Here is a 26,863-nt window from a genome sequence, read left to right on the forward strand (position 1 = left end):
GTCGAGAGGATTATCGATACAATTAAAATCACCGGCCACTATCCGAATAGGGGATAGAAAAAAGGAATGCAGATTTTGGAAAAAGTGCTTGCGTCCGGTAACGGTGTTTGGAGCGTAAATATTAATGACATAATCCCGCTGCTGCCCCAAAAGTACCAATGCACTTAAGACTCTACCATCTGAATCAAAAATAAAGCGAGAGATGGTTCCTGGAAAATTCGGAGGGTGAGCAGGGCTACACCAGCCGACCTGCCCGTCCCGAAGGACCAAAAACATTTACCGGCCATTTACGAGAAAAAGCATCAGCTTGACGTTTGTTTGAAACATGAGTCTCCTGTAATAGGATCAAATCGCAACTTAGGCGAGATAATTCGTTTTAGGATCAGGTCACTCTTAGTGGGTGATACAAGCCCACGGACGTTCAGAGAAAGGAGCTTTAGCATTGGTACTAATGGTGGCGTTACCAACCGTGGTCCACCCTTCAGACTCGCTGTAAGTATGATCCCCGCGCAATCGAGTTCTAGATCGATGACGGTCGTGGCTGCGGAACGGCCACCCGCGACGTACTCACGATCCCGGTCACGTTCACGTCGTTCACGGTCACGGTCACGGTCACGGTCCGGTCACGGTACCCGGTGTCACGGTCACGGCACGGTCACGGTAACGGTCACGGTCACGGTCACGGTCACGGTCCCGGTCACGGTCACGGTCACGGTCACGGTTCACGTCACGGTCCCGGTCCGGTCACGGTCGGTCACGGTCACGTCACGTTCCCGTTCCCGTTCCGTTCCCGTTCACGCCGTTCCCGTTCCCGCTCCCGCTCCCGCTCCCGCTCTCGCTCTCGCTCTCGCTCCCGATCACGGCGGCCAACATGACTACTTGTCCTACCAGATCCTTTAGATTCACGTTCAACTTGATCATCCAGCCTTTTCCTTGTTGAGGAGAGGACCCAGAAACAGACTCAGAACCAGACTCCTCACTACTAGATTCATCACTTGCATCACTAGATTCCTTATGAGCCGCATCGGGGGGCTTCGGAGCTAGGGGGCGTCTCTGCACCTGGGGAGGTTTACTGACTGAGGAGGCTGAGCAGCAGGAACCGGAGCTGGAGCAGGCGGACGAGAGGCAACAGCAGCATAGGAAGAGGGCTCGGGAGACTCACGAGGACGCGTACGAGGACCAGAAGATGACGGGTCTACATCAGCACTGTGGATAAGGAACGGGCACGCAGCTGTTGAATGATCAGGCTTCATACAACTGGAACACATAGGGTCACACGGACAGGATCTTTGACAAGTGGCCAGGCGTTTCTTCGCAGTTGGCGCAGCGCACAGACCGCGAGATCGCTGCGCGGCCGCGAAGTTGCCCCAGGGACCCGCAGCGGCCTGCAGGTCCTGGTGGCTGTCCCGGGTACCAGATCCGAACACATTGTCGCACACCTACTCGAACAAGATGAAGGGATGGGCTTGCTTGAGTACGCATCCGGGCAGTACGTTGCCCATTGAACAAACTAGCCGCCCGAACTATCCCTACGAAAAGAAAGAACAGTGCCATAGGTGGAATAAACGGCCATCAGAACAGAGTCCGGGAGTTCCACCGGAGCTTCGTAAAGCTTGACCAAGGTTACAGGCATTTTCTGCCTATCACCGATAAGAAACACGTGAAACCCCTCTATATCGAGGCTGGGAAATACGGAGCGCTGCTTCTTTTGCCTGCAAACTGAATCCGTAAAGGTGACGACCCATTTTTTTTAGAAGCGCAATACTGGAAATTGGACCCATGGAGGTCCGATATCAACGCCAGCTTCATCCAAACTGCCCAAAATTCGTTGATTGGCTGTTGGAAGGGAGAGTCCAACTTAAACACACAGCGGAGCAATCCCTTCTTAAGAGCCACTCCACGGTTGTCCTGGAGAGTTGGGGACCAAATCTCAACGAGAGAAGCACAGAAACGTACACCACTTTTTGGCCCATGTTAGCCCAGCGCTTGTGGGACAACAACTTTCAGACACTCCAATGGCGAGAAGAGCTCGTGGCGTGAAGGCCTTCTTCCACCATCAGGAACCTTCAGGAACTTCAACAGTGGCATTGCATCAGCCGCCGCATCAGCATCAGCATCAGCATTCATAATTCTGCGTCGGCAGCATCCATACTCACAATTGTGGGGGGGATAAACCTCAGCATTACTAGCATCCCTTCAGGGTCAAGCAACAGCAGCAGTTTGCAGTTCCCTTCTTCCAATAAGTGTTGGGGGGGCGCGATACGAAGAGTGTCCACGAAGTGTAGCTCCCACTAAGGCCATTGGTAACCTTAGCCAAAAGGCCGAGAAGCGATGCCCGTAAATGCTCACAGCGGACAAGGTGCTCCCAGTCTCATGGCCACGAGATATGGTGGTCCGATACAGTCCGTGCCAAGGAAGGAATGCCCAAAGCCAACCTGAAAGCGAGGCGCACACAACGATCGCCCTTGTACAGTGGGCAGCAGGACCAGCATTGCATGGCAACTTGCGTTGACGGCAAGAGGACAAATGCACATTGTGCTTTGCTCTGACCTCGTTTTTATTTTCCCGTATAACAAAGTTAATTTTCACGGCGAATTACTTGTCTACGACCATACCACAGGGAAAACACCGGTTCTCGTCCGATCACCGAAGTTAAGCCCTGTCGGGCGGGGTTAGTACGTGGATTGGAGTCCGCCTGGGAATACCCCGTTTTGTAGTCTTCCCTTTTTCCTTCTTGACGCTGGATTATCTCTAGAAACCTCAGTTTCCTTTAAGTTAAGGACATTCCAAACCAGTGTTTTTGAACACAACATGCCACCGATATGTCAAAGATGAGACATACAACAAAAACAAAATAGTTCACACGAGAAGTGGAACTTGTATTCCCAAGGGAGCGCGTGCGCCGCGAGATCTTATCAATCCAACGTTTATGACATGAAACGTATCTTTTCGTGTGAGCCAAGAACAGGATACGACAAGTAAAAAATGCATGCACTGTTATGCATTAGATGGAAGTTAACCTAGCCCGGATGATATGCATACAACGAAGGCTACAACACTACAACATTGATCCTGCGAAAACGTGACTTACGTGACGTAGCGCACTTCAAAGTCTTACTGTTCCCTGCTCAACACGGACAGTACGTATTCAAAGGGCCGATAAGACACTATCCTGACCATGAAAGATTTACTTTTTATGATAACAATCCAATTAACTGATAACATAGAGAAACCACAAAGTGTTGGCCACAGAAATGTAACGCCAACTGATCTGGCGGGTCCTCAGTTACCAATGCAAAACGGGCTCTCCAGACCGCAACATAACACAACGCAAAAGAAATCTATCGCGATGGAGCAGTACAAACACACATCCACTTACGTTTTTCGAAACGATGCACGAGGATAAGAGCTCGACCCGCGGGCATTTTCTTGTCTCACTCGTCTATCGATGGAAATCGATGCGGCTGAAATAAACACGTCCTCTCGCTCTCTCTACGGCCAAGAATGAAAGAAATAAAATCACAGTTTTGCAGTGCACCAGTACGGAACATTCACCTACAATTTCAGCAGTGGAATTCACAAATACAACTCACCTTCCTTAGTCCTTACACCGCCACCGCATCTCCTTCCCTGCCCTGCCTGAAACGTTACCAACAAACCTTCCCATTAGCCAACTTTGCCACCGGGGTTTGGTGCGGGGACTAGCGCGAACGCAGGTCCCACTACCAGAAATTATACGCTCGAGTTACCCACATTTGGGGTAAATCGCAAGGGTCAACCCAATCGAAGTGCAATGAAAGAGCCTCACCTTGAGAGGACTGCCTCCCTGATCACAGTGCCTCCCGCGTCAGGTAAGTATCCTTTTCAACCTCTCCGGAACCGCAAAACGCAACTTGTCTGCGCATACCATGGGTAATGGGGGTCACGTGCTCCTCGTCCTGTCGTGTCGTGCTGTCCACTCGCTGCTATGCTACCTAGAAAAGAGAAGAGAATGTGAAGGTTGGTTGCTTGGTCATTTGTTCTGCTTTCACTTGATTATTTCTTCCCCAGAGGGAAGTGGGCCACGCTCGGAGGTAGTGCTATACCCGAGGCAACCCGTGGCCGGGACGAGGCAAGCCTCTTTTCCACGGCCCAGTTCCAAAAATCAGTTTAATATATGATCTGCCTCGATGAGCAGCTATCAGATATTAAGCTGATAAGAACAGATACTACACTTGATCTTAGCCAAAAGGCCGAGAAGCGATGCCCGTAAATGCTCACAGCGGACAAGGTGCTCCCAGTCTCATGGCCACGAGATATGGTGGTCCGATTACAATCCGTGCCAAGGAAGGAATGCCCAAAGCCAACCTGAAAGCGAGGCGCACACAACGATCGCCCTTGTACAGTGGGCAGCAGGACCAGCATTGCATGGCACTTGCGTTGACGGCAAGAGGACAAATGCACATTGTGCTTGCTCTGACCTCGTTTTTTATTTTCCCTTATAACAAAGTTAATTTTCACGGCGAATTACTTGTCTACGACCATACCACCACAGGAAACAACACGGTTCTCGTCCGATCACCGAAGTTAAGCCCTGTCGGGCGGGGTTAGTACTTGGATGGGAGACCCGCCTGGGAATACCCCGTGTTGTAGGCTTCCCTTTTTCCTTCTGTACACTTGATTATCTCAAAAAAATCTCAGTTTCCTTTAATGAAAGAACATTCCAACCAGGTTTTTTGAACACAACATGCCAACGATATGTCAAAGATGAGACATACAACAAAAACAAAATAGTTCACACGAGAAAAGTGGAAAACTTGTATTCCCAAGGGAGCGCGTGCGCGCGAGATCTTATCAATCCAACGTTTATGACATGAAACGTATCTTTTCGTGTGAGCAAAGAACAGGATACGACAAGTAAAAAATGCATGCACTGTTATGCATTAGATGGAAGTTAACCTAGCCCGGATGATATGCATACAACGAAGGCTACAACACTACAACATTGATCCTGCGAAAACGTGACTTACGTGACGTAGCGCACTTCAAAGTCTTACTGTTCCCTGCTCAACACGGACAGTACGTATTCAAAGGGCCGATAAGACACTATCCTGACCATGAAAGATTTACTTTTTATGATAACAATCCAATTAACTGATAACATAGAGAAACCACAAAGTGTTGGCCACAGAAATGTAACGCCAACTGATCTGGCGGGTCCTCAGTTACTCAATGCAAAACGGGCTCTCCAGAACGCAACATAACACAACGCAAAAGAAATCTATCGCGATGGAGCAGTACAAACACACATCCACTTACGTTTTCGAAACGATGCACGAGGATAAGAGCTCGACCCGCTGGCATTTTTCTTGTCTCACTCGTCTATCGATGGAAATCGATGCGGCTGAATAAACACGTCCTCTCGCTCTCTCTACGGCCAAGAATGAAAGAAATAAAATCACAGTTTTGCAGTGCACCAAGTACGGAACATTCACCTACAATTTCAGCAGTGGAATTCACAAATACAACTCACCTTCCTTAGTCCTTACACCGCCACCGCATCTCCTTCCCTGCCCTGCCTGAAACGTTACCAACAAACCTTCCCCATTAGCCAACTTTGCCACCGGGGTTTGGTGCGGGGACTAGCGCGAACGCAGGTCCCCACTACCAGAAATTATACGCTCGAGTTACCCACATTGGGGTAATCGCAAGGGTCAACCCAATCGAAGTGCAATGAAAGAGCCTCACCTTGAGAGGACTGCCTCCCTGATCACAGTGCCTCCCGCGTCAGGTAAGTATGCCTTTTCAACCTCTCCGGAAACCGCAAAACGCAAACTTGTCTGCGCATACCATGTGGTAATGGGGGTCACGTGCTCCTCGTCCTGTCGTGTCGTGCTGTCCACTCGCTGCTATGCTACCTAGAAAAGAGAAGAGAATGTGAAGGTTGGTTGCTTGGTCATTTGTTCTGCTTTCACTTGATTATTTCTTCCCCAGAGGGAAGTGGGCCACGCTCGGAGGTAGTGCTATACCGAGGCAACCCGTGGCCGGGACGAGGCAAGCCTCTTTTCCACGGCCCAGTTCCAAAAATCAGTTTAATATATGAGCTGCTCGATGAGCAGCGTATCAGATATTAAGCTGATAAGAACAGATACTACACTTGATCTTAGCCAAAAGGCCGAGAAGCGATGCCCGTAAATGCTCACAGCGGACAAGGTGCTCCCAGTCTCATGGCCACGAGATATGGTGGTCCGATTACAATCCGTGCCAAGGAAGGAATGCCCAAAGCCAACCTGAAAGCGAGGCGCACACAACGATCGCCCTTGTACAGTGGGCAGCAGGACCAGCATTGCATGGCACTTGCGTTGACGGCAAGAGGACAAATGCACATTGTGCTTGCTCTGACCTCGTTTTTATTTTCCCTTTAACAAAGTTAATTTTCACGGCGAATTACTTGTCTACGACCATACCACAGGGAAAACACCGGTTCTCGTCCGATCACCGAAGTTAAGCCCTGTCGGGCGGGGTTAGTACTTGGATGGGAGACCGCCTGGGAATACCCGTGTTGTAGGCTTCCCTTTTTCCTTCTGTACACTTGATTATCTCAAAAAATCTCAGTTTCCTTTAATGAAAGAACATTCCAAACCAGGTTTTTTGAACACAACATGCCAACGATATGTCAAAGATGAGACATACAACAAAAAACAAAATAGTTCACACGAGAAAGTGGAACTTGTATTCCCAAGGGAGCGCGTGCGCGCGCGCGAGATCTTATCAATCCAACGTTTATGACATGAAACGTATCTTTTCGTGTGAGCAAAGAACAGGATACGACAAGTAAAAAATGCATGCACTGTTATGCATTAGATGGAAGTAACCTAGCCCGGATGATATGCATACAACGAAGGCTACAACACTACAACATTGATCCTGCGAAAACGTGACTTACGTGACGTAGCGCACTTCAAAGTCTTACTGTTCCCTGCTCAAACACGGACAGTACGTATTCAAAGGGCCGATAAGACACTATCCTGACCATGAAAGATTTACTTTTTATGATAACAATCCAATTAACTGATAACATAGAGAAACCACAAAGTGTTGGCCACAGAAATGTAACGCCAACTGATCTGGCGGGTCCTCAGTTACTCAATGCAAAACGGGCTCTCCAGAACGCAACATAACACAACGCAAAAGAAATCTATCGCGATGGAGCAGTACAAACACACATCCACTTACGTTTTCGAAACGATGCACGAGGATAAGAGCTCGACCCGCTGGCATTTTCTTGTCTCACTCGTCTATCGATGGAAATCGATGCGGCTGAATAAACACGTCCTCTCGCTCTCTCTACGGCCAAGAATGAAGAAATAAAATCACAGTTTTGCAGTGCACCAAGTACGGAACATTCACCTACAATTTCAGCAGTGGAATTCACAAATACAACTCACCTCCTTAGTCCTTACACCCGCCACCGCATCTCCTTCCCTGCCCTGCCTGAAACGTTACCAACAAACCTTCCCATTAGCCAACTTTGCCACCGGGGGTTGGTGTGCGGGGACTAGCGCGAACGCAGGTCCCCACTACCAGAAATTATACGCTCGAGTTACCCACATTTGGGGTAATCGCAAGGGTCAACCCAATCGAAGTGCAATGAAAGAGCCTCACCTTGAGAGGACTGCCTCCCTGATCACAGTGCCTCCCGCGTCAGGTAAGTATGCCTTTTCAACCTCTCCGGAACCGCAAAACGCAACTTGTCTGCGCATACCATGTGGTAATGGGGGTCACGTGCTCCTCGTCCTGTCGTGTCGTGCTGTCCACTCGCTGCTATGCTACCTAGAAAAGAGAAGAGAATGTGAAGGTTGGTTGCTTGGTCATTTGTTCTGCTTTCACTTGATTATTTTCTTCCCCAGAGGGAAGTGGGCCACGCTCGGAGGTAGTGCTATACCGAGGCAACCCGTGGCCGGGACGAGGCAAGCCTCTTTTCCACGGCCCAGTTCCAAAATCAGTTTAATATATGAGCTGCTCGATGAGCAGCGTATCAGATATTAAAGCTGATAAGAACAGATACTACACTTGATCTTAGCCAAAAGGCCGAGAAGCGATGCCCGTAAATGCTCACAGCGGACAAGGTGCTCCCAGTCTCATGGCCACGAGATATGGTGGTGGGTCCGATTACAATCCGTGCCAAGGAAGGAATGCCCAAAGCCAACCTGAAAGCGAGGCGCACACAACGATCGCCCTTGTACAGTGGGCAGCAGGACCAGCATTGCATGGCACTTGCGTTGACGGCAAGAGGACAAATGCACATTGTGCTTGCTCTGACCCTCGTTTTTTATTTCCCTTATAACAAAGTTAATTTTCACGGCGAATTACTTGTCTACGACCATACCACAGGGAAAACACCGGTTCTCGTCCGATCACCGAAGTTAAGCCCTGTCGGGCGGGGTTAGTACTTGGATGGGAGACCGCCTGGGAATACCCCGTGTTGTAGGCTTCCCTTTTTCCTTCTGTACACTTGATTATCTCAAAAAATCTCAGTTTCCTTTAATGAAAGAACATTCCAAACCAGGTTTTTTGAACACAACATGCCAACGATATGTCAAAGATGAGACATACACACAAAAAAACAAAATAGTTCACACGAGAAAGTGGAACTTGTATTCCCAAGGGAGCGCGTGCGCGCGAGATCTTATCAATCCAACGTTTATGACATGAAACGTATCTTTTCGTGTGAGCAAAGAACAGGATACGACAAGTAAAAAATGCATGCACTGTTATGCATTAGATGGAAGTTAACCTAGCCCGGATGATATGCATACAACGAAGGCTACAACACTACAACATTGATCCTGCGAAAACGTGACTTACGTGACGTAGCGCACTTCAAAGTCTTACTGTTCCCTGCTCAACACGGACAGTACGTATTCAAAGGGCCGATAAGACACTATCCTGACCATGAAAGATTTACTTTTTATGATAACAATCCAATTAACTGATAACATAGAGAAACCACAAAGTGTTGGCCACAGAAATGTAACGCCAACTGATCTTGGCGGGTCCTCAGTTACTCAATGCAAAACGGGCTCTCCAGAACGCAACATAACACAACGCAAAAGAAATCTATCGCGATGGAGCAGTAAACACACATCCACTTACGTTTTCGAAACGATGCACGAGGATAAGAGCTCGACCCGCTGGCATTTTCTTGTCTCACTCGTCTATCGATGGAAATCGATGCGGCTGAAATAAACACGTCCTCTCGCTCTCTCTACGGCCAAGAATGAAAGAAATAAAATCACAGTTTTGCAGTGCACCAAGTACGGAACATTCACCTACAATTTCAGCAGTGAATTCACAAATACAACTCACCTTCCTTAGTCCTTACACCGCCACCGCATCTCCTTCCCTGCCCTGCCTGAAACGTTACCAACAAACCTTCCCATTAGCCAACTTTGCCACCGGGGTTTGGTGCGGGGACTAGCGCGAACGCAGGTCCCCACTACCAGAATTATACGCTCGAGTTACCCCACATTTGGGGTAATCGCAAGGGTCAACCCAATCGAAGTGCAATGAAAGAGCCTCACCTTGAGAGGACTGCCTCCCTGATCACAGTGCCTCCCGCGTCAGGTAAGTATGCCTTTTCAACCTCTCCGGAACCGCAAAACGCAACTTGTCTGCGCATACCATGTGGTAATGGGGGTCACGTGCTCCTCGTCCTGTCGTGTCGTGCTGTCCACTCGCTGCTATGCTACCTAGAAAAGAGAAAAGAGAATGTGAAGGTTGGTTGCTTGGTCATTTGTTCTGCTTTTCACTTGATTATTTCTTCCCCAGAGGGAAGTGGGCCACGCTCGGAGGTAGTGCTATACCGAGGCAACCCGTGGCCGGGACGAGGCAAGCCTCTTTTCCACGGCCCAGTTCCAAAAATCAGTTTAATATATGAGCTGCTCGATGAGCAGCGTATCAGATATTAAGCTGATAAGAACAGATACTACACTTGATCTTAGCCAAAAGGCCGAGAAGCGATGCCCGTAAATGCTCACAGCGGACAAGGTGCTCCCAGTCTCATGGCCACGAGATATGGTGGTCCGATTACAATCCGTGCCAAGGAAGGAATGCCCAAAGCCAACCTGAAAGCGAGGCGCACACAACGATCGCCCTTGTACAGTGGGCAGCAGGACCAGCATTGCATGGCACTTGCGTTGACGGCAAGAGGACAAATGCACATTGTGCTTGCTCTGACCTCGTTTTTATTTTCCCTTATAACAAAGTTAATTTTCACGGCGAATTACTTGTCTACGACCATACCACAGGGAAAACACCGGGTTCTCGTCCGATCACCGAAGTTAAGCCCTGTCGGGCGGGGTTAGTACTTGGATGGGAGACCGCCTGGGAATACCCCGTGTTGTAGGCTTCCCTTTTTCCTTCTGTACACTTGATTATCTCAAAAAATCTCAGTTTCCTTAATGAAAGAACATTCCAAACCAGGTTTTTTGAACACAACATGCCAACGATATGTCAAAGATGAGACATACAACAAAAACAAAATAGTTCACACGAGAAAGTGGAACTTGTATTCCCAAGGGAGCGCGTGCGCGCGAGATCTTATCAATCCAACGTTTATGACATGAAACGTATCTTTTCGTGTGAGCAAAGAACAGGATACGACAAGTAAAAAATGCATGCACTGTTATGCATTAGATGGAAGTTAACCTAGCCCGGATGATATGCATACAACGAAGGCTACAACACTACAACATTGATCCTGCGAAAACGTGACTTACGTGACGTAGCGCACTTCAAAGTCTTACTGTTCCCTGCTCAACACGGACAGTACGTATTCAAAGGGCCGATAAGACACTATCCTGACCATGAAAGATTTACTTTTTATGATAACAATCCAATTACTGATAACATAGAGAAACCACAAAGTGTTTGGCCACAGAAATGTAACGCCAACTGATCTGGCGGGTCCTCAGTTACTCAATGCAAAACGGGCTCTCCAGAACGCAACATAACACAACGCAAAAGAAATCTATCGCGATGGAGCAGTACAAACACACATCCACTTACGTTTTCGAAACGATGCACGAGGATAAGAGCTCGACCCGCTGGCATTTTCTTGTCTCACTCGTCTATCGATGGAAATCGATGCGGCTGAAATAAACACGTCCTCTCGCTCTCTCTACGGCCAAGAATGAAAGAAATAAATCACAGTTTTGCAGTGCAACCAAGTACGGAACATTCACCTACAATTTCAGCAGTGGAATTCACAAATACAACTCACCTTCCTTAGTCCTTACACACCGCCACCGCATCTCCTTCCCTGCCCTGCCTGAAACGTTACCAACAAACTTCCCATTAGCCAACTTTGCCACCGGGGTTTGGTGCGGGGACTAGCGCGAACGCAGGTCCCCACTACCAGAAATTATACGCTCGAGTTACCCACATTTGGGGTAATCGCAAGGGTCAACCCAATCGAAGTGCAATGAAAGAGCCTCACCTTGAGAGGACTGCCTCCCTGATCACAGTGCCTCCCGCGTCAGGTAAGTATGCCTTTTCAACCTCTCCGGAACCGCAAAACGCAACTTGTCTGCGCATACCATGTGGTAATGGGGGTCACGTGCTCCTCGTCCTGTCGTGTCGTGCTGTCCACTCGCTGCTATGCTACCTAGAAAAGAGAAGAGAATGTGAAGGTTGGTTGCTTGGTCATTTGTTCTGCTTTCACTTGATTATTTCTTCCCCAGAGGGAAGTGGGCCACGCTCGGAGGTAGTGCTATACCGAGGCAACCCGTGGCCGGGACGAGGCAAGCCTCTTTTCCACGGCCCAGTTCCAAAAATCAGTTAATATATGAGCTGCTCGATGAGCAGCGTATCAGATATTAAGCTGATAAGAACAGATACTACACTTGATCTTAGCCAAAAGGCCGAGAAGCGATGCCCGTAAATGCTCACAGCGGACAAGGTGCTCCCAGTCACATCGCCACGAGATATGGTGGTCCGATTACAATCCGTGCCAATGAAGGAATGCCCAAAGCCAACCTGAAAGCGAGGCGCACACAACGATCGCCCTTGTACAGTGGGCAGCAGGACCAGCATTGCATGGCACTTGCGTTGACGGCAAGAGGACAAATGCACATTGTGCTTGCTCTGACCTCGTTTTTTATTTTCCCTTATAACAAAGTTAATTTTCACGGCGAATTACTTGTCTACGACCATACCACAGGGAAAACACCGGTTCTCGTCCGATCACCGAAGTTAAGCCCTGTCGGGCGGGGTTAGTACTTGGATGGGAGACCGCCTGGGAATACCCCGTGTTGTAGGCTTCCCTTTTTCCTTCTGTACACTTGATTATCTCAAAAAATCTCAGTTTCCTTTAATGAAAGAACATTCCAAACCAGGTTTTTTGAACACAACATGCCAACGATATGTCAAAGATGAGACATACAACCAAAACAAAATAGTTCACACGAGAAAAGTGGAACTTGTATTCCCAAGGGAGCGCGTGCGCGCGAGATCTTATCAATCCAACGTTTATGACATGAAACGTATCTTTTCGTGTGAGCAAAGAACAGTATACGACAAGTAAAAATGCATGCACTGTTATGCATTAGATGGAATTTAACCTAGCCCGGATGATATGCATACAACGAAGGCTACAACACTACAACATTGATCCTGCGAAAACGTGACTTACGTGACGTAGCGCACTTCAAAGTCTTACTGTTCCCTGCTCACACGGACCGTACGTATTCAAAGGGCCGATAAGACACTATCCTGACCATGAAAGATTTACTTTTTATGATAACAACCAATTAACTGATAACATAGAGAAACCACAAAGTGTTGGCCACAGAAATGTAACGCCAACGGATCTGGCGGGTCCTCAGTTACTCAATGCAAAACGGGCTCTCCAGAACGCACAATAGCACAACGCAAAAGAAATCTATCGCGATGGAGCAGTACAAACACACATCCACTTACGTTTTCGAAACGATGCACGAGGATAAGAGCTCGACCCGCTGGCATTTTCTTGTCTCACTCGTCTATCGATGGAAATCGATGCGGCTGAAATAAACACGTCCTCTCGCTCTCTCTACGGCCAAGAATGAAAGAAATAAAATCACAGTTTTGCAGTGCACCAAGTACGGAACATTCACCTACAATTTCAGCAGTGGAATTCACAAATACAACTCACCTTCCTTAGTCCTTACACCGCCACCGCATCTCCTTCCCTGCCCTGCCTGAAACGTTACCAACAAACCTTCCCATTAGCCAACTTTGCCACCGGGGTTTGGTGCGGGGACTAGCGCGAACGCAGGTCCCCACGACCAGAAATTATACGCTCGAGTTACCCACATTTGGGGTAATCGCAAGGGTCAACCCAATCGAAGTGCAATGAAAGAGCCTCACCTTGAGAGGACTGCCTCCCTGATCACAGTGCCTCCCGCGTCAGGTAAGTATGCCGTTTCACCTCTCCGGAACCGCAAAACGCAACTTGTCTGAGCATACCATGTGGTAATGGGGGTCACGTGCTCCTCGTCCTGTCGTGTCGTGCTGTCCACTCGCTGCTATGCTACCTAGAAAAGAGAAGAGAATGTGAAGGTTGGTTGCTTGGTCATTTGTTCTGCTTTCACTTGATTATTTCTTCCCCAGAGGGAAGTGGGCCACGCTCGGAGGTAGTGCTATTACCGAGGCAACCCGTGGCCGGGACGAGGCAAGCCTCTTTTCCACGGCCCAGTTCCAAAAATCAGTTTCATATATGAGCTGCTCGATGAGCAGCGTATCAGATATTAAGCTGATAAACCAGATACTACACTTGATCTTAGCCAAAAGGCCGAGAAGCGATGCCCGTAAATGCTCCCAGCGGACAAGGTGCTCCCAGTCTCATGGCCACGAGATATGGTGGTCAGATTACAATCCGTGCCAAGGAAGGAATGCCCAAAGCCAACCTGAAAGCGAGGCGCACACAACGATCGCCCTTGTACAGTGGGCAGCAGGACCAGCATTGCATGGCACTTGCGTTGACGGCAAGAGGACAAATGCACATTGTGCTTGCTCTGACCTCGTTTTTATTTTCCCTTATAACAAAGTTAATTTTTCACGGCGAATTACTTGTCTACGACCATACCACAGGGCACACACCGGTTCTCGTCCGATCACCGAAGTTAAGCCCTGTCGGGCGGGGTTTAGTACTTGGATGGGCGACCGCCTGGGAATACCCCGTGTTGTAGGCTTCCCTTTTTCCTTCTGTACACTTGATTATCTCAAAAAATCTCAGTTTCCTTTAATGAAAGAACATTCCAAACCAGGTTTTTGAACACAACATGCCAAGATATGTCAAAGATGAGACATACAACAAAAACAAAATAGTTCACACGAGAAAGTGGAACTTGTATTCCCAAGGGAGCGCGTGCGCGCGAGATCTTATCAATCCAACGTTTATGACATGAAACGTATCTTTTCGTGTGAGCAAAGAACAGGATACGACAATTTAAAAATGCATGCACTGTTATGCATTAGATGGAAGTTAACCTAGCCCGGATGATATGCATACAACGAAGGCTACAACACTTACAACATTGATCCTGCGAAAACGTGACTTACGTGACGTAGCGCACTTCAAAGTCTTACTGTTCCCTGCTCAACACGGACAGTACGTATTCAAAGGGCCGATAAGACACTATCCTGACCATGAAAGATTTACTTTTTATGATAACAATCCAATTAACTGATAACATAGAGAAACCACAAAGTGTTGGCCACAGAAATGTAACGCCAACTGATCTGGCGGGTCCTCAGTTACTCAATGCAAAACGGGCTCTCCAGAACGCAACATAACACAACGCAAAAGAAATCTATCGCGATGGAGCAGTACAAACACACATCCACTTACGTTTTCGAAACGATGCACGAGGATAAGAGCTCGACCCGCTGGCATTTTCTTGTCTCACTCGTCTATCGATGGAAATCGATGCGGCTGAAATAAACACGTCCTCTCGCTCTCTCTACGGCCAAGAATGAAAGAAATAAAATCACAGTTTTGCAGTGCACCAAGTACGGAACATTCACCTACAATTTCAGCAGTGGAATTCACAAATACAACTCACCTTCCTTAGTCCTTACACCGCCACCGCATCTCCTTCCCTGCCCTGCCTGAAACGTTACCAACAAACCTTCCCATTAGCCAACTTTGCCACCGGGGTTTGGTGCGGGGACTAGCGCGAACGCAGGTCCCCACTACCAGAAATTATACGCTCGAGTTACCCACATTTGGGGTAATCGCAAGGGTCAACCCAATCGAAGTGCAATGAAAGAGCCTCACCTTGAGAGGACTGCCTCCCTGATCACAGTGCCTCCCGCGTCAGGTAAGTATGCCTTTTCAACCTCTCCGGAACCGCAAAACGCAACTTGTCTGCGCATACCATGTGGTAATGGGGGTCACGTGCTCCTCGTCCTGTCGTGTCGTGCTGTCCACTCGCTGCTATGCTACCTAGAAAAGAGAAGAGAATGTGAAGGTTGGTTGCTTGGTCATTTGTTCTGCTTTCACTTGATTATTTCTTCCCCAGAGGGAAGTGGGCCACGCTCGGAGGTAGTGCTATACCGAGGCAACCCGTGGCCGGGACGAGGCAAGCCTCTTTTCCACGGCCCAGTTCCAAAAATCAGTTTAATATATGAGCTGCTCGATGAGCAGCTATCAGATATTAAGCTGATAAGACAGATACTACACTTGATCTTAGCCAAAAGGCCGAGAAGCCGATGCCCGTAAATGCTCACAGCGGACAAGGTGCTCCCAGTCTCATGGCCACGAGATATGGTGGTCCGATTACAATCCGTGCCAAGGAAGGAATGCCCAAAGCCAACCTGAAAGCGAGGCGCACACAACGATCGCCCTTGTACAGTGGGCAGCAGGACCAGCATTGCATGGCACTTGCGTTGACGGCAAGAGGACAAATGCACATTGTGCTTGCTCTGACCTCGTTTTTATTTTCCCTTATAACAAAGTTAATTTTCACGGCGAATTACTTGTCTACGACCATACCACAGGGAAAACACCGGTTCTCGTCCGATCACCGAAGTTAAGCCCTGTCGGGCGGGGTTAGTACTTGGATGGGAGACCGCCTGGGAATACCCCGTGTTGTAGGCTTCCCTTTTTCCTTCTGTACACTTGATTATCTCAAAAAATCTCAGTTTCCTTTAATGAAAGAACATTCCAAACCAGGTTTTTTGAACACAACATGCCAACGATATGTCAAAGATGAGACATACAACAAAAACAAAATAGTTCACACGAGAAAGTGGAACTTGTATTCCCAAGGGAGCGCGTGCGCGCGAGATCTTATCAATCCCGATGCCCGTAAATGCTCACAGCGGACAAGGTGCTCCCAGTCTCATGGCCACGAGATATGGTGGTCCGATTACAATCCGTGCCAAGGAAGGAATGCCCAAAGCCAACCTGAAAGCGAGGCGCACACAACGATCGCCCTTGTACAGTGGGCAGCAGGACCAGCATTGCATGGCACTTGCGTTGACGGCAAGAGGACAAATGCACATTGTGCTTGCTCTGACCTCGTTTTTATTTTCCCTTATAACAAAGTTAATTTTCACGGCGAATTACTTGTCTACGACCATACCACAGGGAAAACACCGGTTCTCGTCCGATCACCGAAGTTAAGCCCTGTCGGGCGGGGTTAGTACTTGGATGGGAGACCGCCTGGGAATACCCCGTGTTGTAGGCTTCCCTTTTTCCTTCTGTACACTTGATTATCTCAAAAAATCTCAGTTTCCTTTAATGAAAGAACATTCCAAACCAGGTTTTTTGAACACAACATGCCAACGATATGTCAAAGATGAGACATACAACAAAAACAAAATAGTTCACACGAGAAAGTGGAACTTGTATTCCCAAGGGAGCGCGTGCGCGCGAGATCTTATCAATCCAACGTTTATGACATGAAACGTATCTTTTCGTGTGAGCAAAGAACAGGATACGACAAGTAAAAAATGCATGCACTGTTATGCATTAGATGGAAGTTAACCTAGCCCGGATGATATGCATACAACGAAGGCTACAACACTACAACATTGATCCTGCGAAAACGTGACTTACGTGACGTAGCGCACTTCAAAGTCTTACTGTTCCCTGCTCAACACGGACAGTACGTATTCAAAGGGCCGATAAGACACTATCCTGACCATGAAAGATTTACTTTTTATGATAACAATCCAATTAACTGATAACATAGAGAAACCACAAAGTGTTGGCCACAGAAATGTAACGCCAACTGATCTGGCGGGTCCTCAGTTACTCAATGCAAAACGGGCTCTCCAGAACGCAACATAACACAACGCAAAAGAAATCTATCGCGATGGAGCAGTACAAACACACATCCACTTACGTTTTCGAAACGATGCACGAGGATAAGAGCTCGACCCGCTGGCATTTTCTTGTCTCACTCGTCTATCGATGGAAATCGATGCGGCTGAAATAAACACGTCCTCTCGCTCTCTCTACGGCCAAGAATGAAAGAAATAAAATCACAGTTTTGCAGTGCACCAAGTACGGAACATTCACCTACAATTTCAGCAGTGGAATTCACAAATACAACTCACCTTCCTTAGTCCTTACACCGCCACCGCATCTCCTTCCCTGCCCTGCCTGAAACGTTACCAACAAACCTTCCCATTAGCCAACTTTGCCACCGGGGTTTGGTGCGGGGACTAGCGCGAACGCAGGTCCCCACTACCAGAAATTATACGCTCGAGTTACCCACATTTGGGGTAATCGCAAGGGTCAACCCAATCGAAGTGCAATGAAAGAGCCTCACCTTGAGAGGACTGCCTCCCTGATCACAGTGCCTCCCGCGTCAGGTAAGTATGCCTTTTCAACCTCTCCGGAACCGCAAAACGCAACTTGTCTGCGCATACCATGTGGTAATGGGGGTCACGTGCTCCTCGTCCTGTCGTGTCGTGCTGTCCACTCGCTGCTATGCTACCTAGAAAAGAGAAGAGAATGTGAAGGTTGGTTGCTTGGTCATTTGTTCTGCTTTCACTTGATTATTTCTTCCCCAGAGGGAAGTGGGCCACGCTCGGAGGTAGTGCTATACCGAGGCAACCCGTGGCCGGGACGAGGCAAGCCTCTTTTCCACGGCCCAGTTCCAAAAATCAGTTTAATATATGAGCTGCTCGATGAGCAGCGTATCAGATATTAAGCTGATAAGAACAGATTTTTTTTTTTTTTTTAAAAAGATTTTATTCAAATCCTTCAGTTAAAAAAAACGTACAAGTTGCACAAATCAAAGTAACATGTCCATAATCATCTAAGACGTGATAAATGCCTGTCTTCCTTGAATACGGTGGTTTCAAAAAGCCTTGCTCTGGAGCCCTAACGACAAAGTCCCTGTACTGAGCAGTTTCCTTGAAGAGATCCCCAGCTTTCTTTAAAAATTCTTTCCTTGTACTAAAGAAAAACATAATCTTCTGATCATCCATAAAAACTGTGCTACCAAAATCCTTTACTCTGGAGCCCTAACGACAAAGTCCCTGAACTGAGCAGTTTCCTTGAAGAGATCCCCAGCTGTCTTCAGAAAAACCTTTCATAGTACGAAAAAAAACAGAATCTTCTCATCATGCAGAAAAACTGTGCTTCCAAAATCCTTTACTCTGAAGCCCTAACGACAAAGTCCCTGAACTGAGCAGTTTCCTTGAAGAGATCCCCAGCTTTCTCCAAAAAAGCCTGTCCTTTCACAAAAAATCGTGTTCCGAAATTCCATAGTCCAGTGTCCAGTTCCAAATTTACATTCCTCAGTTCCTTTACCTTGAGTTCAGTGAGACAATACAATGCTTCCATAATTTCTTCAAAATCTTCAAACCTCGAGACCAAAAATCATAATCCGGTGATCCAGTCCATAGTATCGTTTTACAAGTAACAGGGCCCATTTGAAATAAACATTTTAAGAGTCCAATCCGGTTAAACAAAAAGGGATACAAAATGAAACAAAAAGCCTAGTGATCGCTCCTCGTGAGAACGGACACACAGCCGAAACTGTTCCGTGCCCGCCTCATACGGCCCTAAGAAAGAGTACCAGAGTACAATGGCACTCGACCGTAGCCTTCCGGCAAGAACAGATACTACACTTGATCTTAGCCAAAAGGCCGAGAAGCGATGCCCGTAAATGCTCACAGCGGACAAGGTGCTCCCAGTCTCATGGCCACGAGATATGGTGGTCCGATTACAATCCGTGCCAAGGAAGGAATGCCCAAAGCCAACCTGAAAGCGAGGCGCACACAACGATCGCCCTTGTACAGTGGGCAGCAGGACCAGCATTGCATGGCACTTGCGTTGACGGCAAGAGGACAAATGCACATTGTGCTTGCTCTGACCTCGTTTTTATTTTCCCTTATAACAAAGTTAATTTTCACGGCGAATTACTTGTCTACGACCATACCACAGGGAAAACACCGGTTCTCGTCCGATCACCGAAGTTAAGCCCTGTCGGGCGGGGTTAGTACTTGGATGGGAGACCGCCTGGGAATACCCCGTGTTGTAGGCTTCCCTTTTTCCTTCTGTACACTTGATTATCTCAAAAAATCTCAGTTTCCTTTAATGAAAGAACATTCCAAACCAGGTTTTTTGAACACAACATGCCAACGATATGTCAAAGATGAGACATACAACAAAAACAAAATAGTTCACACGAGAAAGTGGAACTTGTATTCCCAAGGGAGCGCGTGCGCGCGAGATCTTATCAATCCAACGTTTATGACATGAAACGTATCTTTTCGTGTGAGCAAAGAACAGGATACGACAAGTAAAAAATGCATGCACTGTTATGCATTAGATGGAAGTTAACCTAGCCCGGATGATATGCATACAACGAAGGCTACAACACTACAACATTGATCCTGCGAAAACGTGACTTACGTGACGTAGCGCACTTCAAAGTCTTACTGTTCCCTGCTCAACACGGACAGTACGTATTCAAAGGGCCGATAAGACACTATCCTGACCATGAAAGATTTACTTTTTATGATAACAATCCAATTAACTGATAACATAGAGAAACCACAAAGTGTTGGCCACAGAAATGTAACGCCAACTGATCTGGCGGGTCCTCAGTTACTCAATGCAAAACGGGCTCTCCAGAACGCAACATAACACAACGCAAAAGAAATCTATCGCGATGGAGCAGTACAAACACACATCCACTTACGTTTTCGAAACGATGCACGAGGATAAGAGCTCGACCCGCTGGCATTTTCTTGTCTCACTCGTCTATCGATGGAAATCGATGCGGCTGAAATAAACACGTCCTCTCGCTCTCTCTACGGCCAAGAATGAAAGAAATAAAATCACAGTTTTGCAGTGCACCAAGTACGGAACATTCACCTACAATTTCAGCAGTGGAATTCACAAATACAACTCACCTTCCTTAGTCCTTACACCGCCACCGCATCTCCTTCCCTGCCCTGCCTGAAACGTTACCAACAAACCTTCCCATTAGCCAACTTTGCCACCGGGGTTTGGTGCGGGGACTAGCGCGAACGCAGGTCCCCACTACCAGAAATTATACGCTCGAGTTACCCACATTTGGGGTAATCGCAAGGGTCAACCCAATCGAAGTGCAATGAAAGAGCCTCACCTTGAGAGGACTGCCTCCCTGATCACAGTGCCTCCCGCGTCAGGTAAGTATGCCTTTTCAACCTCTCCGGAACCGCAAAACGCAACTTGTCTGCGCATACCATGTGGTAATGGGGGTCACGTGCTCCTCGTCCTGTCGTGTCGTGCTGTCCACTCGCTGCTATGCTACCTAGAAAAGAGAAGAGAATGTGAAGGTTGGTTGCTTGGTCATTTGTTCTGCTTTCACTTGATTATTTCTTCCCCAGAGGGAAGTGGGCCACGCTCGGAGGTAGTGCTATACCGAGGCAACCCGTGGCCGGGACGAGGCAAGCCTCTTTTCCACGGCCCAGTTCCAAAAATCAGTTTAATATATGAGCTGCTCGATGAGCAGCCTGCTCGATGAGCAGCGTATCAGATATTAAGCTGATAAGAACAGATACTACACTTGATCTTAGCCAAAAGGCCGAGAAGCGATCGATGCCCGTAAATGCTCACAGCGGACAAGGTGCTCCCAGTCTCATGGCCACGAGATATGGTGGTCCGATTACAATCCGTGCCAAGGAAGGAATGCCCAAAGCCAACCTGAAAGCGAGGCGCACACAACGATCGCCCTTGTACAGTGGGCAGCAGGACCAGCATTGCATGGCACTTGCGTTGACGGCAAGAGGACAAATGCACATTGTGCTTGCTCTGACCTCGTTTTTATTTTCCCTTATAACAAAGTTAATTTTCACGGCGAATTACTTGTCTACGACCATACCACAGGGAAAACACCGGTTCTCGTCCGATCACCGAAGTTAAGCCCTGTCGGGCGGGGTTAGTACTTGGATGGGAGACCGCCTGGGAATACCCCGTGTTGTAGGCTTCCCTTTTTCCTTCTGTACACTTGATTATCTCAAAAAATCTCAGTTTCCTTTAATGAAAGAACATTCCAAACCAGGTTTTTTGAACACAACATGCCAACGATATGTCAAAGATGAGACATACAACAAAAACAAAATAGTTCACACGAGAAAGTGGAACTTGTATTCCCAAGGGAGCGCGTGCGCGCGAGATCTTATCAATCCAACGTTTATGACATGAAACGTATCTTTTCGTGTGAGCAAAGAACAGGATACGACAAGTAAAAAATGCATGCACTGTTATGCATTAGATGGAAGTTAACCTAGCCCGGATGATATGCATACAACGAAGGCTACAACACTACAACATTGATCCTGCGAAAACGTGACTTACGTGACGTAGCGCACTTCAAAGTCTTACTGTTCCCTGCTCAACACGGACAGTACGTATTCAAAGGGCCGATAAGACACTATCCTGACCATGAAAGATTTACTTTTTATGATAACAATCCAATTAACTGATAACATAGAGAAACCACAAAGTGTTGGCCACAGAAATGTAACGCCAACTGATCTGGCGGGTCCTCAGTTACTCAATGCAAAACGGGCTCTCCAGAACGCAACATAACACAACGCAAAAGAAATCTATCGCGATGGAGCAGTACAAACACACATCCACTTACGTTTTCGAAACGATGCACGAGGATAAGAGCTCGACCCGCTGGCATTTTCTTGTCTCACTCGTCTATCGATGGAAATCGATGCGGCTGAAATAAACACGTCCTCTCGCTCTCTCTACGGCCAAGAATGAAAGAAATAAAATCACAGTTTTGCAGTGCACCAAGTACGGAACATTCACCTACAATTTCAGCAGTGGAATTCACAAATACAACTCACCTTCCTTAGTCCTTACACCGCCACCGCATCTCCTTCCCTGCCCTGCCTGAAACGTTACCAACAAACCTTCCCATTAGCCAACTTTGCCACCGGGGTTTGGTGCGGGGACTAGCGCGAACGCAGGTCCCCACTACCAGAAATTATACGCTCGAGTTACCCACATTTGGGGTAATCGCAAGGGTCAACCCAATCGAAGTGCAATGAAAGAGCCTCACCTTGAGAGGACTGCCTCCCTGATCACAGTGCCTCCCGCGTCAGGTAAGTATGCCTTTTCAACCTCTCCGGAACCGCAAAACGCAACTTGTCTGCGCATACCATGTGGTAATGGGGGTCACGTGCTCCTCGTCCTGTCGTGTCGTGCTGTCCACTCGCTGCTATGCTACCTAGAAAAGAGAAGAGAATGTGAAGGTTGGTTGCTTGGTCATTTGTTCTGCTTTCACTTGATTATTTCTTCCCCAGAGGGAAGTGGGCCACGCTCGGAGGTAGTGCTATACCGAGGCAACCCGTGGCCGGGACGAGGCAAGCCTCTTTTCCACGGCCCAGTTCCAAAAATCAGTTTAATATATGAGCTGCTCGATGAGCAGCGTATCAGATATTAAGCTGATAAGAACAGATTTTTTTTTCTTTTAAAATGTTTATTTTAAATGTGCATTCTGGACCCCAAAGGGGGTTCAGTTAATTACAAGCTACTCTTAACCTATAGACATTAAAGAGACACCTCGCTTGATTTACACTCCTAAATGACAATAAGTTAAGGTATAACATCATTCATAATAATCACAATAGTAAACAAACGTTATCTTAGTTGGTCCAAAAAAGAACTGTGATACTACGGTAAGGTACTTGGCTACAGTTGTTACAAGCCGAGAGTATCGTTAATAACTAAGATTACAGGAGGTCTACCGATGAAGTTATAGGTTGATGACAAGTTCCTTTGAAACGACCTTACATATCAGCGGATGACACCACAAGTTTTCAAATGTTCTGTAAGGCATGCGTAGAAAATCAACTTTAATTCGTGTTGCGATATCCTGCCGGATATATTTCAAAATAGCTTGAGCGTCTTCTTTACCGTTATGAAAAGTTGCTTTGTTTCGGAATGTCCAAATGCCATACAAGATAGACTTGATAATATGTCTTGAAAGTCGAGCTGTCTTCCCGTTGTCCGGAAAATTGAGAAACAAAACAGTGGTAACATTCGCTAGGAAGGGCCGAGCCAGAAGGGCAGAGAGGGTGGGGAGAAAATGACGCCACACCCCCTTTGCTCGTTTACAGTTGAGGAAACAATGATCAATGGTTTCTTTGCGCTGGCAATGAGCGCAAACGTTTGAATCGGCATAGCCCCACGTGTGTAGGGAGTCCCGAACTTTGATTGCTCGCAAAATAATTAACCAACTAAGGTCATTCTTAAAATTCTCAGTAAAGGGGTCTCGTACTAGTGACCAATGCTTGTCAAGGTCAAAACTAGGAGTCAAAAAAGGGGCCCATTGGTGAGACAGGATGGGGGAGGTCATTGTTTCCTTAAGAAATTCCTGATAACAATTCTTCGAGGTAAAATCAAATACTGTGTTAGGCCTAAGTCTGGATACCAAATGAGAGAGAGACTGGAGACAAGTGTTGTAATAAACAGTAGGACTAATGGCACTAGGTGTAGAATTATCTCTAAGGAAGGACCAGTCAGATCGGAGGCGAGCCAACTGGGATCCCACAAAATACTTTAACAAATAAAAGTCCTTGGAGTCAGGTCTAGAAATTGTGTGCACCAGAGAAGAAACTTTCAAGGCTTTACTCTTACAGATAAAGTCAATGAGACCCAGGCCCCCTTGTCGAATAGGGGCTGACAGCGTGGTCCGTTTAATCGTTTCTATCTTGGACCCCCAGAGAAAGGGGTACACTAACTTCTTAAATCTGACTACTATAAATTCTGGGAGGGAGAGAACTTTGGCTAGATACCAAAATTTACTAGCACCTATAGTGTTCACAATCATGGTTTTTTCCAACAAATGAGAGAGATCTGGATTTCCACAGGTTCAAATTGGCTTCCAGTTTAGATAGGCGAGGTAGCCAGTTTTCAGGATCTACATTAACATTACCATTACTAAACCAAACTCCAAGTATTTTCATTTTAGAAACCCAAGTTAACCCCAGGGGCTGGGCAGGACAGGTACGCCAAGATCCTAACCACATAGCCTCTGTTTTAGACATGTTCAATTTAGCACCAGTGCCTTGTTCATATTACTGAGTAAAAGGAATAATCGATTCAAGGAATAAACATCTTTGACAAAACAAGTAGAATCATCTGCATACTGCTGAATTTTAAAATACCTGCCCCCTGCCCCGGGGAGGAGAAAACCCTGGATGGTCTGATCGTGACGAATGTTTGCTGCAAGTGTTTCAGCACATAAAATATACAATAAGGGCGACAGGGAATCCCCCTGTCGAACGCCACGATTAATTGGAATTGAATCAGTCAGAAACCCATTAACAATAACACGCATAGAGGCTTGAGAATACAGAGAGGATATCCAGCGTCGAAAAAAGGGGCCAAAACCGAAGCGTTGCAAAGTGTTCATTAAAAAACTACGATCTACGCGATCAAAGGCTTTTTCTTGATCGAGACTTAACAGAATGCCGGGTTCATTCGTAATGTTTACATAGTCCAAGGTGTCACGCAAAAGAAATAAATTGTCAAAAATGGTTCGACCGGGTACAGAACATGTTTGATCTTCGTGAATCAAAGAGCCAAGAACCTGCGATAGGCGGTTGGCGAGCGCTTTGGAACAAATTTTGTAATCAACATTTAGAAGTGAAATCGGTCGCCAATTTTTCAAGTCGCGTTTATCATCCTTCTTAAAAATTAGACGTGTAGCGCTTTGTTGCATACTGGGGCTAAAAAAACCTTTATCGAGGCTGAAATTATACAGGTCTACAAGAATAGGGCCTAAAAGATCCCAGAATTTCACGTAAAACTCTCGCGGAAGTCCATCCAGACCGGGAGTTTTATCGGAAGCGAGACTTTTCAGAGCGGTGTCAATTTCATTTAAAGTGAGATATCCCTCACAAGTCGACTGTTGTTCTTCTGATAGAACAGTATTTAAATTCGAGAGAAGGGCAGATTGAACATCCAAATCAATAGGGTTTTTAGAATAAAGGTGACTGTAAAAATCAAAATGAGCTCGTTCAATATCTTGTTGAGACGAAACCTCACTTCCGGTCGCATCGAAAACACTGTCAACAAAATTCTTTTGCGTGCGAGAAGCGTGAAGTTTGAAAAAATATTTCGTGGGCTTCTCGCCCTCTTCCAACCACTTTGCTCGGCTTCGAATTGCCAGGACTGTTGTTGAACATAATTCATAGACTGGATTTCGTGTTCTAAACGCTCAATAATCGGTTTGGCTGATTCATCTCCATTAATCAATGTTTGTTTTGCGGTTGTGAGTTGATTGACAGCTCGCACTTTATCAGAGTTTAATCTACGCTGTTTATCTTTGCTAAATTTGATCATTTCGATTTTCAAGGATTGTTTAAGAAAATCCCACCAATCGTGCAGGGACGGAAAGGTTTCCTTGTATTCAAGATGAGTCCGGATCAGACATGAAACCAAACGACAAAATTCGGAATCTTCTAAAAGAGTGGAATTAAGACACCAAATTCCTGGACCGTGAGAACGAACATGTGCTAATTCAAGTGAGAGAAAAACAGAATCATGATCCGAAAAAACACAGGGAGAAATTTCGCACGAATCAATGTTAGGACTTAAATCCTTGGTAATAAAAAATTTATCCAGCCGTGATCCGATAGTTTTAGTCGAATTAAACCAGGTACACTGGGCCATTCTGGCGTGTTTCACACGCCAAGAATCAATTAACTGGTGAGTGACACGAAAATCGGTAAGGTCAGCAGAGAGCGAGGAATTGCCCCCGAATTTATCAAGATCACATTCATAACAATTAAAATCACCGGCAATGATCCTCGAGGAATTAGGCATGAAAAAATTGGGCAGAGTTTCAAGGAAAACTTTTCGCTCAGTAGGATTGGTGGAGCATAAATATTCAAAACATTAAAACGTAAATTATCCACTTTTACTAACAGACTGATAACTCTGCCGATGTATCTTTCGACCAGCTGAGAACTTCAAAACGTGAATTTTCGGCTACCAGAATCGCTACGCCACCCTGTTTACCTAGCGCGGGAGACCAGAAACTCTTACCGGCCATTTGGCTCGCAAACAATTAATTGCATCGGGTTGTGAAAGCAAAGTCTCTTGTAAACAAATAAAATCTGCTCGCGTAGATTTGGCAAAATCAAAAATCAACTGTTGTTTGGACCCGTTGCCCAAACCCTCGGATGTTTAGAGTGACTAATTTAGCTTGAAACATAAATATGAGTTAGAGATCAATCGGGCAGGTTATCAAAATTACACTCACAACAGTTACTTGCGTTTTTTTATGGCTTGTTCGTCCGGGTTTTTCTTGGGAGATATTCACCATCCGATGGTTCTGAATTTTCACGTTTTTCTGCCTGTGTG

At 46.8% G+C, this 26,863-nt stretch overlaps 28 non-coding genes and 4 pseudogenes across 28 annotated transcripts; 11 read left to right on the top strand and 21 right to left on the bottom strand.

Annotated features, from left to right (window-relative positions):
* Positions 1-2,601: 2,601 nt before the first annotated feature.
* Positions 2,602-2,720, top strand: LOC137990342 (5S ribosomal RNA). Its single transcript, XR_011121326.1, has one exon. It is a non-coding gene; the product is annotated as a 5S ribosomal RNA (ribosomal RNA).
* A 975-nt stretch (positions 2,721-3,695) lies between these two features.
* On the bottom strand, positions 3,696-3,859 carry LOC137990353 (U1 spliceosomal RNA). The gene has a single exon (XR_011121336.1). It is a non-coding gene; the product is annotated as a U1 spliceosomal RNA (small nuclear RNA).
* A 192-nt stretch (positions 3,860-4,051) lies between these two features.
* On the bottom strand, positions 4,052-4,244 carry LOC137990363 (U2 spliceosomal RNA). The gene has a single exon (XR_011121344.1). It is a non-coding gene; the product is annotated as a U2 spliceosomal RNA (small nuclear RNA).
* A 268-nt stretch (positions 4,245-4,512) lies between these two features.
* On the top strand, positions 4,513-4,635 carry LOC137990343 (5S ribosomal RNA; annotated as a pseudogene).
* Positions 4,636-5,615: 980 nt separating this feature from the next.
* Positions 5,616-5,778, bottom strand: LOC137990351 (U1 spliceosomal RNA). Its single transcript, XR_011121334.1, has one exon. It is a non-coding gene; the product is annotated as a U1 spliceosomal RNA (small nuclear RNA).
* A 196-nt stretch (positions 5,779-5,974) lies between these two features.
* LOC137990356 (U2 spliceosomal RNA) lies at positions 5,975-6,166 on the bottom strand. The gene has a single exon (XR_011121338.1). It is a non-coding gene; the product is annotated as a U2 spliceosomal RNA (small nuclear RNA).
* A 266-nt stretch (positions 6,167-6,432) lies between these two features.
* On the top strand, positions 6,433-6,550 carry LOC137990339 (5S ribosomal RNA). Its single transcript, XR_011121323.1, has one exon. It is a non-coding gene; the product is annotated as a 5S ribosomal RNA (ribosomal RNA).
* A 981-nt stretch (positions 6,551-7,531) lies between these two features.
* Positions 7,532-7,695, bottom strand: LOC137990344 (U1 spliceosomal RNA). The gene has a single exon (XR_011121327.1). It is a non-coding gene; the product is annotated as a U1 spliceosomal RNA (small nuclear RNA).
* A 195-nt stretch (positions 7,696-7,890) lies between these two features.
* On the bottom strand, positions 7,891-8,082 carry LOC137990361 (U2 spliceosomal RNA). The gene has a single exon (XR_011121342.1). It is a non-coding gene; the product is annotated as a U2 spliceosomal RNA (small nuclear RNA).
* A 272-nt stretch (positions 8,083-8,354) lies between these two features.
* LOC137990336 (5S ribosomal RNA) lies at positions 8,355-8,473 on the top strand. The gene has a single exon (XR_011121321.1). It is a non-coding gene; the product is annotated as a 5S ribosomal RNA (ribosomal RNA).
* A 977-nt stretch (positions 8,474-9,450) lies between these two features.
* Positions 9,451-9,614, bottom strand: LOC137990355 (U1 spliceosomal RNA). The gene has a single exon (XR_011121337.1). It is a non-coding gene; the product is annotated as a U1 spliceosomal RNA (small nuclear RNA).
* Positions 9,615-9,811: 197 nt separating this feature from the next.
* LOC137990357 (U2 spliceosomal RNA) lies at positions 9,812-10,003 on the bottom strand. Its single transcript, XR_011121339.1, has one exon. It is a non-coding gene; the product is annotated as a U2 spliceosomal RNA (small nuclear RNA).
* A 267-nt stretch (positions 10,004-10,270) lies between these two features.
* LOC137990340 (5S ribosomal RNA) lies at positions 10,271-10,390 on the top strand. Its single transcript, XR_011121324.1, has one exon. It is a non-coding gene; the product is annotated as a 5S ribosomal RNA (ribosomal RNA).
* Positions 10,391-11,366: 976 nt separating this feature from the next.
* On the bottom strand, positions 11,367-11,530 carry LOC137990345 (U1 spliceosomal RNA). The gene has a single exon (XR_011121328.1). It is a non-coding gene; the product is annotated as a U1 spliceosomal RNA (small nuclear RNA).
* A 194-nt stretch (positions 11,531-11,724) lies between these two features.
* Positions 11,725-11,915, bottom strand: LOC137990358 (U2 spliceosomal RNA). Its single transcript, XR_011121340.1, has one exon. It is a non-coding gene; the product is annotated as a U2 spliceosomal RNA (small nuclear RNA).
* Positions 11,916-12,183: 268 nt separating this feature from the next.
* LOC137990348 (5S ribosomal RNA) lies at positions 12,184-12,302 on the top strand. The gene has a single exon (XR_011121331.1). It is a non-coding gene; the product is annotated as a 5S ribosomal RNA (ribosomal RNA).
* Positions 12,303-13,276: 974 nt separating this feature from the next.
* Positions 13,277-13,440, bottom strand: LOC137990352 (U1 spliceosomal RNA). Its single transcript, XR_011121335.1, has one exon. It is a non-coding gene; the product is annotated as a U1 spliceosomal RNA (small nuclear RNA).
* Positions 13,441-13,633: 193 nt separating this feature from the next.
* LOC137990364 (U2 spliceosomal RNA) lies at positions 13,634-13,825 on the bottom strand. The gene has a single exon (XR_011121345.1). It is a non-coding gene; the product is annotated as a U2 spliceosomal RNA (small nuclear RNA).
* A 268-nt stretch (positions 13,826-14,093) lies between these two features.
* Positions 14,094-14,213, top strand: LOC137990341 (5S ribosomal RNA). The gene has a single exon (XR_011121325.1). It is a non-coding gene; the product is annotated as a 5S ribosomal RNA (ribosomal RNA).
* A 975-nt stretch (positions 14,214-15,188) lies between these two features.
* On the bottom strand, positions 15,189-15,352 carry LOC137990346 (U1 spliceosomal RNA). Its single transcript, XR_011121329.1, has one exon. It is a non-coding gene; the product is annotated as a U1 spliceosomal RNA (small nuclear RNA).
* Positions 15,353-15,546: 194 nt separating this feature from the next.
* Positions 15,547-15,736, bottom strand: LOC137990362 (U2 spliceosomal RNA). Its single transcript, XR_011121343.1, has one exon. It is a non-coding gene; the product is annotated as a U2 spliceosomal RNA (small nuclear RNA).
* Positions 15,737-16,004: 268 nt separating this feature from the next.
* Positions 16,005-16,123, top strand: LOC137990360 (5S ribosomal RNA). Its single transcript, XR_011121341.1, has one exon. It is a non-coding gene; the product is annotated as a 5S ribosomal RNA (ribosomal RNA).
* A 473-nt stretch (positions 16,124-16,596) lies between these two features.
* Positions 16,597-16,715, top strand: LOC137990368 (5S ribosomal RNA). Its single transcript, XR_011121347.1, has one exon. It is a non-coding gene; the product is annotated as a 5S ribosomal RNA (ribosomal RNA).
* A 976-nt stretch (positions 16,716-17,691) lies between these two features.
* LOC137990347 (U1 spliceosomal RNA) lies at positions 17,692-17,855 on the bottom strand. The gene has a single exon (XR_011121330.1). It is a non-coding gene; the product is annotated as a U1 spliceosomal RNA (small nuclear RNA).
* A 194-nt stretch (positions 17,856-18,049) lies between these two features.
* LOC137990365 (U2 spliceosomal RNA) lies at positions 18,050-18,229 on the bottom strand (annotated as a pseudogene).
* A 726-nt stretch (positions 18,230-18,955) lies between these two features.
* On the bottom strand, positions 18,956-19,143 carry LOC137990367 (U2 spliceosomal RNA). Its single transcript, XR_011121346.1, has one exon. It is a non-coding gene; the product is annotated as a U2 spliceosomal RNA (small nuclear RNA).
* Positions 19,144-19,410: 267 nt separating this feature from the next.
* On the top strand, positions 19,411-19,529 carry LOC137990369 (5S ribosomal RNA). Its single transcript, XR_011121348.1, has one exon. It is a non-coding gene; the product is annotated as a 5S ribosomal RNA (ribosomal RNA).
* A 976-nt stretch (positions 19,530-20,505) lies between these two features.
* On the bottom strand, positions 20,506-20,669 carry LOC137990349 (U1 spliceosomal RNA). The gene has a single exon (XR_011121332.1). It is a non-coding gene; the product is annotated as a U1 spliceosomal RNA (small nuclear RNA).
* Positions 20,670-20,863: 194 nt separating this feature from the next.
* LOC137990359 (U2 spliceosomal RNA) lies at positions 20,864-21,071 on the bottom strand (annotated as a pseudogene).
* Positions 21,072-21,342: 271 nt separating this feature from the next.
* LOC137990337 (5S ribosomal RNA) lies at positions 21,343-21,461 on the top strand. The gene has a single exon (XR_011121322.1). It is a non-coding gene; the product is annotated as a 5S ribosomal RNA (ribosomal RNA).
* A 976-nt stretch (positions 21,462-22,437) lies between these two features.
* Positions 22,438-22,601, bottom strand: LOC137990350 (U1 spliceosomal RNA). Its single transcript, XR_011121333.1, has one exon. It is a non-coding gene; the product is annotated as a U1 spliceosomal RNA (small nuclear RNA).
* A 194-nt stretch (positions 22,602-22,795) lies between these two features.
* On the bottom strand, positions 22,796-22,972 carry LOC137990366 (U2 spliceosomal RNA; annotated as a pseudogene).
* Positions 22,973-26,863: the final 3,891 nt, after the last annotated feature.

The sequence above is a fragment of the Montipora foliosa genome, unplaced genomic scaffold, assembly GCF_036669935.1.
Source record: "Montipora foliosa isolate CH-2021 unplaced genomic scaffold, ASM3666993v2 scaffold_82, whole genome shotgun sequence".
Lineage (NCBI taxonomy): Eukaryota > Metazoa > Cnidaria > Anthozoa > Scleractinia > Acroporidae > Montipora > Montipora foliosa.